We start from the raw sequence: 15,904 nt of genomic DNA, 5'->3' as shown, positions 1-15,904 counted from the left end.
TTGCTCAGGAGCATCTCACAAGAAGCCGAACAGTTACTTGGAAATTAACTCCCTTAGTTTAGCACGTCTACATCTACCTCTTCATTTGTTTAGTCCTCAGAAACTATATATATACTATATGCAGTTATACAGGAAATACAAAAAATGAACGTTCAATGAGTGTCTTTAAATTTCATAAAGATACAGCTAAAATTTACAGCAGATTTTCTCCTGAAAATCATAGCAAACCCAAGAATTATTCTATAAATGAGTAGACCTAACACAAACGTTTTTGAAGCTGTTCCAAATAACTCGTAGCATGTGTTTTATGGGGTTTAAAACACTCAGCTACGCCTCGTGTTTTAAATCCGATAAAACAATGCTGCTCGTTTTTTAAACATTACTTAAAACATCGAATGTAATAGAAAACCACTCATTAAAACTTGAAAATAAAATAATGATAATGATACTAATAATTCTAATAAGAATAATAATAAATAAGTAAACAAAAAATAAAAAAAACCTAGCAATATCTAACCAAGTACACTTGCAGCTTGTCTGATGGGAAGTTCGACGTTTGACCTGGCCCTTACTGTCGAATGTAAATAAAGATGCCGTCTTAATTTAAAGAAGGTCCCGATATCCGCCATCCTTGCCCTGGCATTACACCTAATGTGTAAGCGATTTGAAAGACGTTGCTTTGATAATTTAAATTTCAGGATAAATTGTCTTAGGTTTTGAAATCCAACTTGCTGTAAGCCTCCTAGGCAACTTGCCTATGGCTCGTCACGATTGGTTGACGGGTCTAATTAGCATCTTTGATTTTGTCTTTTGTTTTACTCTGTGGGAACGGGAATCATTGATTTACTCGGTTGTTAATCGTGCGTGTTCCAACACATCGAAATCACAACATTGTCTCAGTCCTAGACTGATTGAAAATATATATATTTATCATATGTCAAAGTAATATTCAGGTAGATCAGAGCGTTCTGATATTGGTCCTCTTAATCCATTTTTTTTCTTTTTTTCTTTTTTTTTCTTTTTTTTGTGCCCTTTAATAAGCTACTTAGTAACCCATCTTGCTGGAGCCTAATTGGGAAATATTGGCTATCCAAACTTTTTGCACGTACTACCACGACCTCGGGCCTATAATCCCCAGTACGGCCCTCTCGTTCGGTCAGTAACTTTTTTTAGTAACTTTTTTAATTATTTAGTTTTTGGTAAAGCCATACGTACACAGTGCTGAATCGAAGTATCCTTGGTAGTTGTACCATTCTGACTTTTGCAAATTATATCATGTATGAGGAAGGCATCACTTGGTAACAGTCAAAACTTCACAAGTAAGTCCTTCTGAATCTTATTCTGCAATTGTCATGAGCGAGCATTCTGTAAATTGTCTTTTCAGTATGACGTCGTGCAGCTTAGCAACGTCCAAACAAAAAAAAATATAAATTGTCAGAGACGGAAATCACACTGCAGTAAACACTTTTCTGCCGACCGCAAACATAACTTTGCAAATTCTTCAATTCAGATCTTTTCTCATGTTTCGTTCCTGGTGCATGAGAAAGTCTCGGTGGAGAAGTTTGAGCTCCAAATAGCAAGCAGCAAGCGCAGTACAGTATTTTTTAATTTTTTTTTTTTTGATATTAATTTCTCTAAAGCCCTCTTTCCGTGGCGACAGATATTGACCCTCCGATGCTAAAGATCACTTCTTCCACCTGATCGTTGCTAATTGGGAAAAGAATAGATCCTCGGATCAGATCTGAACGTTTTTCAAAGGTATTTTGCTTAAAATTACATATAGCTATGGTCACGTATAAAATGACTACTTCACGCTATGTGCAAGCCTTAATAGAGCACGTTCGATATATTAACATTCTAACATTGCTCCGAGGCTTTCAGGACAAAAATTTATATTTCGTGGTCTGTCCTTTGCCAGGTGCTTCTCTTTTGGGGGTCGAGGGACAAAAGAAACATGAAAATTGCAACTTTGTGCTAACTTAAAATATTGATATATCGAACGTGGCCTACTAATCCATTGATTAACATTATTTTGATCCACACTTTTTGTTTTACAGGATACATGTATATAAAAAAGCTGTTCATTGTTGTTTTAGAGACCGCGTAGAATAGGCCAAAACAGAGGAGAGCGATTTATGATTTTTGGAAAGATCAAGATCAAAGATTGTCACAAATGTCCCTGAAAGATGTCACAAAAGCTTGTCAGAAGAGCGCCTATACAAACCAAAAGTAAAAAAAAAAAAGACAAACATTTGAACTAAACATCCCAAAAGTCAATCGTGATCGGAAATCGGTGTTTGTTTAGCCTTCCAACTTTCTTCTTACAAAAATAGGTTTTCGGAAATCGTTCTATTTTGAAAGAGATGTTTAACAGTGAGGTTTTCAAACAAGAGCCAGTAATGCAAAAATATGAATCTAAAACTTTAATACTGACAGAAGAGAATGTTACGAAAGTAGAAAAGAAATGACCCAAAAATGCGTTATCCAGTGATCGGATGGCGGTTTTGATCTTAGATCATTCTGCTTACATTGCCTTGGCTTGCTATATTTTCCATTAGTGCAAATACATAACCCCATCGATATGACTCAGTGATTAAATCGCTAACGGGTATGTTCGGGAGACCCAAATTATAATAATTTATATCTATAATTTCTGTGATCTATTTTTCGTTGAAACACTACTTTAAAACTGTGCTGAAATTTTATTTATGCAAACTTCGATGCATACAGTTCATTTCTATTTACAGTTTGGCGAAAACTCGTTTTGACAGACTTAAGATAACTCTATTTTTTCTTTAGATAATTGAATAAATATATTGCCTCACATCGAAAAAAAATGCCCTAATCATGTCAAGCAAGTCTATTTACTTTTCCGCGAAACGAGTTGAATTGTAATAATCTGGCATTTGTTAGAGATTTTGAAAAAGTTGTCAACAAATTAAACTGATAGATTAGAGAGGTTTTTTGTCGCGAGCGCCAAAAACTAAACGATATATCGAATTGACTGCCAACCTCCCAATTATGATTAACACAATTTTTTCTACGATCTCTTCTCTTTTCCGTATATATATATGACTAGTTTTTACTTCTTGAACTTGAACAGAATAAATCTTTAAGAGCGCTCAACCCACAGAGGAGCAGTAATTATAATGGTCAATAGTAGCAAGATTTCAATTCATCGTCTTATGACTAGTTTTTATATATGTAGCTGTACTTTGAACACTTTCAGGTTCCTTCTTATCATGCGGACACAACAATCAGGATTTACCCAGGTTCTTTTTTTTTTCGGTCCACAGCGAGAAGGTCAAATAACACGTAAAAACCGATTGATCACGACTTGCTGCGAGACATCCCACTTAAAAAAGGAAAACATCATTTGCACTAACTTTATGACAACCTTACGTGTTTTGAGAAAGTATTATTTATTTGAAAATTCCTTCAAAAATAGTACAAGAACCAAAAACTTAATGTAAACCGAAAGTTGGCTCCAAATTTGGCTTAAGGAAGACAGACAGAGACTTGGATGCCATAGAGGTGTCGAATCACTTGAGGTAAACCTTGGGAAGAGTCACAAATTTGCGTCATTATTGTTTAACATAATGCTAAAAAAATAAAGTCTGAAAACAAAACATTTTGTCGGAGAAAATCTGACGCCTTCCTCTCCTTTCTAGAGCAACTGGGATATGCTCTGATTGCTAATTACTCAAGTTGTTAGAGTGGAAAGTAATACGAAACTACGATAACATTTTGCATTACGCTGCCTACTATTATTGTCAAATATGCCAGTGAGCAATAGCTGTCGAAAACTCATCAGACTCCAGGTCAACTACACTATACCTTTAGCATTTTAAACAAAATGTCGAAGATTAACGAAAAAATTGGTGCAGTTACTTAAGGTACCGTCAACCATAACATTTTTCGCTTTCTTCGCTAGGGGACACTAATACAACGTCCGCCTCCCCCTGAAAGGGCAACATAGCACAGTTCTTAGTTATTAGGTACATTAACCTTCATAACAGACACATGCAAAATATCTCCGGACGGACTCTACTCGGTTGCAGGTCCGGTCGTTGCTCAAAAAATTGTGCGTAGTTATAAGAATCAAATAGTTGCATTCTACGTGTATACCTTAATCTTTGAATAAAACAGGCTTACCAATTGAAGATAAAGGTGTGGTACAGTGTTATGGTTACGCGCCCTAGGCGGGACTTTGATGCAGAAGCTCTAATCACTTGAAACACGAGCATTACGAAATTGCAAATTTAAAAAATAAAGCCGCCAAAGAGCAAGCATGAAGGAAAAAAATAAATGTATTATTGTCATGCAAGCATTTTAAAATGATTTTGATCGAGTTTATGGCCGTTGAGCGGGGTATATCAAAAGCACCTGCCAAAAAAATATTTTCTGTGTGACACAAAATTCTTTTTGTTTTTTTCAAATACATGCTGACAACCAAAAATATATTTTTTTAACATCTTAAGGATCTAAATTTAACCAATGATAAAAGAAGTATTGGGTTCAACAGCCAATAGATCGGAATATAGGTCATTTATTATGCAGACAACACACAAAGCACAGAATAAAAACACTTTGGTGAATCTCGTCAAACGCAGGATTCTTGACATTCCCTTAATGAGGTTTCTAAGTTTTAAAAACTTATTTTTGCCTCGGAATTGGGATTCCCGCTCAAGGTATTGCAAACATCACAACATTAACTATTTTTGTCTGAAAAGTGAGTCCAGTTCAATATATTTCGAGTATTACAACTTTTACAAATTTCTATTTTTTCTTTAAACTATTTTAAAAAAATTTTCAAACTTTTTATGTACAGGTTCTTATTCAAGCGTAAATTCATCAACCACTACAGTGGCATTCACGGACTTGGAAGTGAAATAAAAGGTATGTCTGTGCATTGCTAACCAGGAAAGAAGATAAATTTTCTAGAGTATACGTGGTAATTAAAAAAATATACATAGCTGCAATCAAACAAGATACACACAACATTATTTACAGAGAAATTTCTGTCTGCAACGCAGGCTATGCTGAAAGAATGACAGGCGGACGAAGTGAACAGAGATTTGAGGGATTGATGACTGTAGCCGAAATTTGACCAAAATTATATTTGAGTTGTTTCAGGCCATGATTGAAAATATATGCTTCAGTGCGTCCATCCTCCCAAAACAATCAGTAGGGGCTTGCACCTGCAAGGTATCCAACGAGATGTTAGCACTTTAGGTTTATTTTCTCCCAGTAAAGAATGCCAGAAAAGACAATATGGGGTGGTTTCTTGGAATCCCATCAAATCGATGCTGACATTTTAAATGCGATCTGACAAATAATCTTTATGAATTTCCATTTTAGAGAGACTGAATGTAAATCTCCTACGCTCATTGAAAATATTATTTTACTTAGGCTAACCAATTTAGATTTGTCAGTATGGTACTGACCTATAGCTTGTAAGATAATTCAATCCTCTCATGTAGCAATATGAATCGACTGAAGATACATTTTTCATTCATTTTTCATGATTTCTTCTTGTTTATAACGTCGCAACGATGGCTTTAAATTGTTCCAAGCGTTTCTTTTAAAATTAAAACACCGCTTTAAACAAGAGAACGGTAAAAAGTTTTGAGAACAGTATTAGTCAAGGAGGGCCCCCGTAAAGCAAATTGTTAGCAATGTGACATAGAAAAATCGCTTGAACGACGAATTCAGTGATATGAAACTCTCTTCGATTTAAGCAATTGCATAACAAAGGTAGCTATTTAGCAGGAAATATGTGAAGCAATCGAAGATTAGCCACAACACAAGCTTCAGTGTATCTACGTTCCTGAGAAGAATCATATAGTTCTGTTACTTATTTTAATCTTCAGATCTATTTGTTTAAGAGGTTACTTTTAAGGTTTTATCCGTAGCCAACGAAAATTCAGGTGACGCTCGCATTGCATGCCGGTCGACAGAGAGTCTTAAAGGCATTCGCAGCTTATAAAACATGTCGACGCCCAAGCATCGATAAAAATGAATCCTTCTTATGCACAGTGTTCCTCTTGTGAAGCCGCCTTAAATCTAGTAGAAATACCTGACGGGGCACGGGAACATGTCATCGAAAGGCATTATCCTTTTACACTTCATGAGGAAATTGATCCGGAGCGATCGCTGTTTTTTGAAAATGCTATATCGCCGCAGAGTCTCTTTAACACAGTTATTATCCAGCTTCAATCAGGTTTGCAAGCAAGTAGGAAACAACGCCATCGGTATATCTACTACTACTCATTCAGTTTTCCAGTTGGAATCTTCTCTAACCGACAAGGCGGCTTCTGTGAAACTAACACGATAAAAATCGTCTGCAACTACACTATGTGTCGACAATGCAATCGACATTGGCCAAGCACAGTAGTTACAATTTATCCATGTATGAAACCATCCATCTGAATACGAAATACTGATAAAAGTGTCGTGAGTTCTAGTTCTGCAGGCTGAGAAGTTATCAAGCTAACCAAAGAGAACGATTAACAGCCATAAAGACAAAGATGAGTCGAATGGAACATTTGCGTGCTGAAAATTCCTGCTCAATGTTCACTTCAGAAGTGCTGACTTCTCCAAAATGGTCTGCAGCTTCTAGTGACTGATTTATAAATTATTGATTGCTAACCTTGTTGTGGATAACAGAACTACAAAAGTACAGTTAATTATTTAACTCTGCTCAGCTAACTACAACATCGATAAATGAACGCACATTAAAAATAAGGAAATAGTAATAGTAGGTATTAATGGCAGGATCATCTCAATAGCGAAGTTAATCTAGTGGATGAAGCCCACAGAGTAAAACAAATTTCTTTAAGATAAAAAGTATCCCTTCATATGCTTGGCTATAATTAATATGTGCAGTTGTCAAGCATAGAGTTCTTAAGTGTATTACGAAAGATTGAAAATGAATTTGACTGAGTAAAATTCGTTTGCAGGGAATTTTAAAGGCGAGAACCATGCAGTAAATTTTAGGGAACGTAATCCAAATTGGGTTTATTCACTGAGTTTATCGTGCAGGATAGCGATGAGCTTAAGAGGTAAAATGAAAATAGTCACTGAAACATAGAAGTAGCAGCCCAGGTGATAATTGAAAAACGGAGGAGGGTACCTGTGAGTAACAATATCGTTTAAGGTTAATTAAGTAGGTTGAGACATTTGAATACAGGTTGAGAATAAGATCTCACATCAGGGAAAGAAATACTGTTTAATTTCTTTCTTATGTATAACAGGTAATGGTGTTAGAACTGAACGAAAAATTAAACCCCAGACATGGACTGACTATAAGAGAGGGAACTATAAATAAGAGGGTAAAGAGGCATAAGAAGAATGCTTCTATTGACAAGATGTTCACTTAAGACAAGACACCAACAGTTGCTTAAAGCCTAAGACAACGTTCCTTGATATGATCTTCATCTTAAATTGACGTCAAATGTTACACCTAAATACTTTGCATGGTCAACTTGTATAATACATTCGTCGTCTGTTTTAATATCAAATGACTGATTGGGCTTTGGTTTCTTGAAATGAAAAACAATAAGGCTGTTTTAGATAACTTAAGTGCTAAGCGGCAATTGATCAGAGTTCCTGATAAGGATTGCATTTTATGTTTTCCAAGGTAGTTAAGGTTTTAACTTAAAAATTAAATTTAGTATCGTCGACAAATAAATAAAATATTAGGACGCTAGAGGTGTTGGTATGTCTAGAATGGATCATTGAGGAACTTACACCACAAGTCATTGGGAGGAAGTTGAGTTATCACCATTAACACTTACAAATTGCTCTCAGTGCAATAGATAACATTTCTACCATTCAAGCACATTGTCTCAGATTTATCAAATAGAACTGCACAATTAACGGTATCAAAGGCTTTCTCCAAATCACTAAATATACCACAACTAAATTCACCATCATCAATAGATTGACCGATTGATTCAGTGCTGGAGATAAGTAATTGGGTTGTCGAGCATTATTTTCTGCAACCAAACTTCAATGGAAAAAGTATTTTAATTCCCAGATAGCTATAGAGGCGATGATTCAAGTATTTTGCTTACGTTAGAAAGGACAGAAATTGGCCTATTATTGTCTTTGTCAAATCGTGAGTTTTTCTTAAAGATCTATCCTTGCTAATTATATTTCATTCATCAGAATAATTACCACTTGTAAAGGAATCCTTAACTAAAACTGCAAGTGGCCATTTGCATGGTTTCTTATAGATTTAAATATGGTAACTAATGCACTATAGGAAACTTGGAATTCACATTATTGATCAATGTCCCAATTTCAATTAAGTGACAGGAGATTGAAAAAGATTGATCCTTCGTAGTTACCCCAATGTAGTACAAGCGCTTTTGATGGGGGATTTCCTTCTCAATAGTCTCACCGACAGTAGCAAGTAAGTTATTACAATTTTAGCGATAGCTGTAAGGATCGGCAACAGTTTTTTTTTTTTTTCATCAAGGATGAAAGGTATATAAACATTTGACATTTACCAGCATTTAGATATGACCTGAGTGAATTCACTTGAAGTAAACCTTAAGAAAAGTCACAAATTTGGATCATAATTGCTCAACATGATGTTAAAAATGTCTGTCGAGGAAAACAAAAGCATTTTAATTACACGTTTCGTTTTCTGGAGCGATAGTAAACTGGGGTATGTCGATCATGCCGTATTGACTATTAGTATTTTGCTGGTCTACATGCTAGCTTTTGCTAGACTGAAAAGCAATATGAAACTACGATAATCTGTGTAACGTCACCAGCTGTTATTTCAAATATGCCAGCCAGTAATAGCAGTAATACAAACAGGCCTCACTCCTTCTACACCAGACGTATTTCTGAAGTAATCTACAAAGATATAGGAGAGTATAAAGAACATTGGTGTAATTGTTCGTAAAAATTCCCACCAAACATTTCGTTTTTCTCATCTCTTCGCTAGTGACTCTAATAGCTCGCCACAACAGCTTTTGTTATTGATTATAATGTTAATCATAGCACAGTTTTGACCAATCGAGTGCATTTTAAAAATTACCTTGGTATCAGATACAGTGCAACATCGATCACTTGGCTTTAATATAATTCAGACTTTTCCCTTACCCCACGAGATTTTCATTCGTCGTTCAATTGCCTTCTACGTGAGCCTTATTCTTGGTAAAAAGGGGGCTTTAGCTGTAGAACGTAAAGGTTTTTGAGGTACAGTGTTATGGTGAAGCGCCCAAAGGAAGCTCTGCATGTAGAAGAACTAGTCACTTGCGAGTATTACCAGAAAAGAAATAAAAGAAAGTCCTACATGTACTGCTATTCAAGGCTCAATAAGCATGCATTAATAAAGGAGATAACCACTTTAAATTCATGCTAATAAACATTTGTTTTTGTTTTAACAGCCGATGAAACCAATAGTTCACAACCATCGAAATAAACCCAATTAACTATGGTGACAATTAAAACTATGGTGACAATTAAAACTATGGAGACAAGACCAAAACACAGAAAGACCAAACACTTCGGTTGGATTTAGCATTTTTATGTTTTAAAAACTAAAGAAGAGAGTACAATTCAAAAAGAGAGTCCAATTTCAAAAATTACAACTAATTTTACCCTGGAAAGTTAGTCCAGTTCAAGTTATAATAAATATTGTAAATTTTAGAACTTTAAATTATTCTCTCGATATAACTAATTTAACACGGTTTACAAGCTTTTTTGTACAGGTTCATGTTGAAGCGTAAGTCCATCCGCCTACTACAGCTGCATTCCTAAACTCGGGGTTGCTGACGGGGGAAAGGGAACACATTTGTTAGAGTAAACTCAAGATAAAGCGCGAGCACAGTTTATTTTTGTAATTTGTAATTACAATTAATTTTCCCTGGAAAGTTAGTCCAGTTCAAGTTATAATAAATATTACAACTTTTACAACTTTAAATTATTCTCTCAATATAACTATTTTAACACGTTTTACAAACCTCTCTCTCGCATCGACCTGGATCGTTTCGAATGATGTTTTTTCATCTTAAGCAAGTATTTTAAGAAGGAAACAGGTAGTATTGTTTTAGTTTATTTTTTTTATTATTATTATTTTCACCTGCGAATTTTTGAAGAATCTTACAACATGATTGTTCTCAACACCAACAAATTCACCAAGGTTAGTCTCAATACTCACTCAGTGCAAGGCTCGTTTTGAAAAACATGAGTTAAAATTTTGCGTTGCAAAGACCACTTAACGGAAATTGTAAATATTTTGAGATCGAAAACTGACTTGGACGACAGATTCAGTGGGATGAAGCTCTCTTCGATTAAAACAATCTCACTACAAAGGCGGTTATTTAGCAGAAAATCCGTGAAGCGAAGGGAGAATTGCCAGCACACGAGCTTTAGTATAGCTACGTTTTTTTGAGAAGAATCCTAAAGTTCCGTCACTTTATTTCTTTAAGAAGGTACTTTTAGGGTGTTATTATAGTGTCGTTATTGTTGGTTTTTCCCGATTCATCAAACAAATGTAGAGGCAACTACAGAGTAACGCATTTAATAACTTAAACTCATTGCCCTTCCTCGAAAGTAGGATAAATACTGGCTTTATGGGACAACACCATCAAACCAACAAGCTCACAAAGTGGTTGTAATCAGAGACCGTCCAAAAGTAAATTGCAGCATAATTTGTGACCTGTAACACGCCAGAGACACTAACCCTGCAGACGAACTTGAATTTTAAACCAAGCTTAAAACTAAAGAGAAAATGTAAGAAATATAAAAGGGTGTACTTTTATCCTTAAATTACCATGAAAGTATTTTCTCCAAATTTCACGAGACAGCGATATATTTAACTAACACTCGTATTTTTGCTGTTTATAACTTACGTTTTCGATGCGATGACATAAAATAACTCATTAGTTAAACATTCAAGCGTGTGAACGGAGTGAGAGGCCTCAAAATGATCATACAACTAGGGAATCATAGACTATACTTTGTTGAACAGAAAATGAAAGGTGGTTCTGGTTTGATTGTGTATGCGTTCTAGTTCAGTAAAGGTCTTCGAACATTCGTGGAAAAGGTAGCCGCTGCCCAGGTAGCAAAAGGCTCACCGCTTCTGATAAGTAAGGCAACTGAAGCTATAATATCGACGCTACACAATGAGGCCATTGCCTCTACAATGATTATCTTGTGTATTGACCTTACGGAAAGTGAAGGTACCTACAAAGGCGCAAAGACACATCGACAGATAGCATTACCCTAAAAGAAAACATGGGAGATGGTCGATGTTATGTGAAAAAACCATGCCGCGTCGTAGGCTTTTCAGTATTATTATTGACCTGCTTCGATCAGGTTTAAAGGAAAGTGAGAATCGATACCGTGACCGCCGCTACATCTACTATTACACATTCCCTTTTAACGTTGGAGTATTCCCAAAAGGACATGGACGTTTTGGTGAAACAAGCACGATAAAAATCGTTACTTGCTACTCGGAATGTCGAGAGTGTAGTCGCCATTGGCCCAGCAAAGTGGTAACAAGTTATCCCTGTAAAAAAAAATTATAATAATTTGTCTGACCTGGAAAGACGGTTACAAACGTCGTGATATTTAACTCTATAGACTTAAAGGCTGACGAGCTCACCAAACCAAGCGATTAACAACCCTGAAGACAAAGGCGAGTCAAACGAAACCTTTACTTGCTAAAAATCCTGCTTGCTGTTTCCTTGCGATGTACTGACACCTCCACAATGGTCTTCAGCTTCCAGCGACTTTCATTTAAAAGTGAACTTTCCTTCATCACTCAAATAACCTAATTTTCATTAAGAGCTAACTCAAAAAAGGTGTGCTGCCTCCATGTTATGACATTCTTTTTTAAACTTGATTAGATGTAATTAATAGCTTTCTTTTCACAAGTTGGTTTCATTCAGCCATGGTGGTATCCATGAGACCGTGCAAAGCTCGGATACTAACTACAAAACGATGCAAAAATTGTAAAGGAATTTTAGCTGACAGACAATGTGGTACTTTATCGAAATATAACAGGTTATAGTTAAGTACCAATAAAGCCTGTTTGGTGATCTTACATCTAAGCCTTCACCATCATCGCACAATATATATAGTTTTAATTGTCACCAAAAGCCAAAGAATGGCTGGCAAATATATGCTTTTGCTACAATGCCAAATAGCGATCACTATTATCGGTTGTTTACATATAGTTAAAAAAAAAAAACTATTGTGTTTACTTGTACCTCTGACTGCCTATCAGAACATTTATGCTCTTTTTGAAGCCATCTAATCTGAGTTGAATTAATCTTCCTCCCCGTTGTCGGCGTTGCAACCCTAAAAATTAAATTTTTACTGTTGTTCAGCAGCGAGAAGAGACAAAGGTAAACAGGATAATAGAATAGAATAATGGAATAACGGAAACCCTAACCCTATAACGGATAAACAACCTTTCTGTAAGGTGCTCTTAATCTTTTCACAGTGTTCCAAGGAACTTTTCCGACAATTGTACGTAGGTTTCTTGACAAATGGCTTTTTCCTTTCATCATAAGAGATCACTTAGTAATTTTTAATGTAAAAGTAACTCAATGGCGAAAAAATACCAAGGGATTGTTCTTTACTTCATTTCTCAAGTGTTCCTGTCTCCTGAAGTTCCTACCGAGGGATCTCAGTCGATGGCCTTTTTATTAATAGCGTTTGTCATGTCTGGAATCATATGGAGTTACTTTAAACTAAGGAAAGTCAGGAACCCGCTTCTTTTGCTCTGTACCTAGGGCTGCATTTTGCTGGGCTTCACCAACAGTTCTGTGATACAGTTTAGTAGTACAGAAAGGCAGAGACGAGCTTTTGTCTAAGAGAAAACAGTAGCACAGGTAGAGTATGTAAGCTCTCTATTTGTCCTCGCTTCCTGTAAAGAAAAAAATGTTGCAGCTTCTTAATAAAGTGGTACTAGATTCTCAGGGACAATAATTGCTTACCTCATTAAGAAGTTGTGCAATGATAATTCTCGCAGCCTGCAAAGAGACATGCTAGTTGAAGTTGAGTCATAGCGGCTCTTTATATTTTTTTCTGGTGCTATAGTTAACACTTGTAGTCGATAATCTGATAATTTAGCTAAAGACCAATCAAAGTATGAAAATCACAAGAACATTTTACTGTTGTCAAAGTAAGTAGTATGTATACCATTTTCTGTATTGACATGGATAAAAACTTAAGAAAGTTTTTGCTTGCTGAATGAACTATTGAACTGACTGATAACTTTCCAACAATTAACTTCAGCTGAACTTCACTGTGCTACCATTTGCTCGGCCACTTTCGGTGGTGCTTCGAACAAACTTTAGTGTTTGCTCATAGTTGTGGATTGGAAGGTTGAAAGGTACAATTCGCCAGCCTCGATCTATTTTGTAACTGCCAAGTTCATACCATTTTCATTTATAAACTGTTTTTCATTGCTAATATTTTGAGGATTTCAGCATCAGTCATAGTCAAAAGTAAAAGACACAAAACAATTCAGCCTCGATCTATTTTGTAACTGCCAAGTTCATACCATTTTCATTTATAAACTGTTTTTCATTGCTAATGTTTTGAGGATTTCAGCATCAGTCATAGTCAAAAGTAAAAGACACAAAACAATTACACAAAAACGCATTACAAAGTCAAAATTCGCGCTCGCGCCTTACTCGACAGCTTTTTATATTCCCCCATCAATTCAAGCGAGACGTATAATCAGGATTACGCAGATATTGTTGCATTATGAACTTGCACTATTTTGTATAAATGCTTGATACGTTTAGCACCTTATAAACTGCGCGGCTGCGAAGACAACGATGGTCAATGACTGTTGCATAGAAAAATTGGCTCCATGGGAGGGACTTTGCGAAAAATTTGGCCAAAGCCATTTTTCGTACAGTAGGAAAAGACAAACGTTTAAGAATGAATGACATCTCCAGTGTTGAAAGAATTAGTACCACTTGCATTTCACAGTAGTGTCAGTTAACACCCAACCCTTGATTATTCTGGATATCAACAAAAACCTAATCCAAAGATATTCTATTATTTCATCCCGTGAGGAAATACCCTTTTAAGTGTAAGTGGATTTGGGCTGCTAAGTACGTACTAAGTACTGCTAAGTACTAAGTTTAAGTACTTTATGTATATGGGCGGCGGTATGTTAACTGTCCAGTGTGCTTCAACCCTGCTTTACCAGCAGTAATCCTTGACCTTTCCCCCTTTCTTCTGTGTGATGCAATGAAATATCCATACCCACTCAAAAAGGTGATCTAGTTTCTAACGGGGCTCAAATATCTTTTGTGGTAGGGGTACATGTATTGATATTTTCTGGAACAAAACTTCCAGAAAGAAACCCCCCAAAAGAACTAACATTAACTGAGTACAGAGTTAATGGAAATACCTAGTTCCATGCATGGTAACTTTGTTGTTGATGATCTATCGATAGCTTGAATGATATTATTGTTTGTTATCCTTTCTCTTTAGATATCTTCCAAAGGTGGTGCATTCTTGACCTTTTGAAGGACAAATTTATATTGTAAACAAGCTTCCATCAATCACATGACTGGGGAGTGCCAACAGCCCAACATACAGCTACACTAGTCGTTGTCTATTTCAAGAATGATCAATAAAACTGTTTCTTGCCCTTATTTTCTATACTGTAATGGTAACAATTTATATCAATCAGTTGTCTGTACCTGTCGGTATGTTTCGAAGCATGAATAATTTGCAATTTAAATTTTTAAATGGTTGGAACCACTCACCGACTGGACAATTGTTCTGACAATTGGCAATTGGACGATTGGACTGTTCGACTGGACAATTTTATCGTTGCAACAAATATGGGATATTTAAATATTAAAATAGTTTTTTTTTTTGACTGGGCCTAGGTGAAGTTTTCCGACAGCTTCACTTTTACGAATTACTACTAACACTCTTTATCCGGTGATGCTACAGTATTGGTATCACGCTAATGCCCGGTCATTGGTGCACCTTTATTGGTAATCTTTACGGCTTAATATGTTATGTTAGTAAGCAGCAATACAGGCATTAAATTGACAAGTTAAGGTGGCTCTCAACCCCCTTCTTAGAGTTCATTTAAACTTTGCAAAAAGTTGCATTTTACCATGCTTATCACAATTCGATATTAAAAAGTGGTGACCATCAAGCTCGTTTATCCAGCACTTAGAGCTAAAATGATAAGTGTTTTCAGCAGGTTGTACTATTACTATAGTAACTTTTTATATAAAAAAGAGGACCAATAATTGGACATTTTTGTGATACCATTATTGTAGGATCATGTGACAAGGGGGAAGTATTGATTCATCAAAGTATAAATTATGGAAAAAGCAAGAAACTTTTGTTAGCCAGCAGAGAATACAAGAAATTACATAATCCGCTAATTTGTTCTAAATTGCAAGATAAAAATCGTACAGCCGTTTTCAATTGAGTATAGAAAAGTAATCGGTTTTGCATAGCTACGCTAAGCGATTGGCTTCAGAAACCCGCGCCACTTTGTCATCCAATCAGAAGTAAGACCAAACCAATCGGGAGTCACTCGCACTCGCGTCAGCTGCATAATTTGCTCCGAGTATTGATTCTATGTGCTTTGTGACTGACCAACGTGATTACCTTTGTTGTGGCTCTATGAGCTTCTAATTGGACAGTCGGGGTGTGATGTCGATCGAAACAAAAACGTACGTCGACATATTTTTCGAACCAGACAAATAATAACAAAAAATGAGTTAAATATACTAGGAATAAAGCGTTAAGGGTAATTTCAATTTTGTTTCAAAATTGTAAATATTTACGGGAGTTTGTAGACCTAAGTTCTTGTTTTGACATCAGCCTGACTAGTCCCAGGTCCTAACCCCCCGCGGTTTCTGACCCAACCGGAAGGGAAAGT

General features: G+C 36.0%; 1 long non-coding RNA gene across 1 annotated transcript; it reads left to right on the top strand.

The window, feature by feature from the left end:
- The first annotated feature begins 1,312 nt into the window (after nt 1–1,312).
- Nucleotides 1,313–14,759, top strand: LOC145489105 (uncharacterized). The gene is made up of 3 exons (XR_014049564.1): nt 1,313–1,758; nt 4,832–4,899; nt 14,485–14,759. It is a non-coding gene; the product is annotated as an uncharacterized LOC145489105 (long non-coding RNA).
- Nucleotides 14,760–15,904: the final 1,145 nt, after the last annotated feature.

The sequence above is a fragment of the Orbicella franksi genome, chromosome 6 (genome assembly GCF_964199315.1).
Source record: "Orbicella franksi chromosome 6, jaOrbFran1.1, whole genome shotgun sequence".
Taxonomy (NCBI): Eukaryota; Metazoa; Cnidaria; class Anthozoa; order Scleractinia; family Merulinidae; genus Orbicella; species Orbicella franksi.
This window is presented reverse-complemented; position numbering and strand designations above follow the sequence as displayed.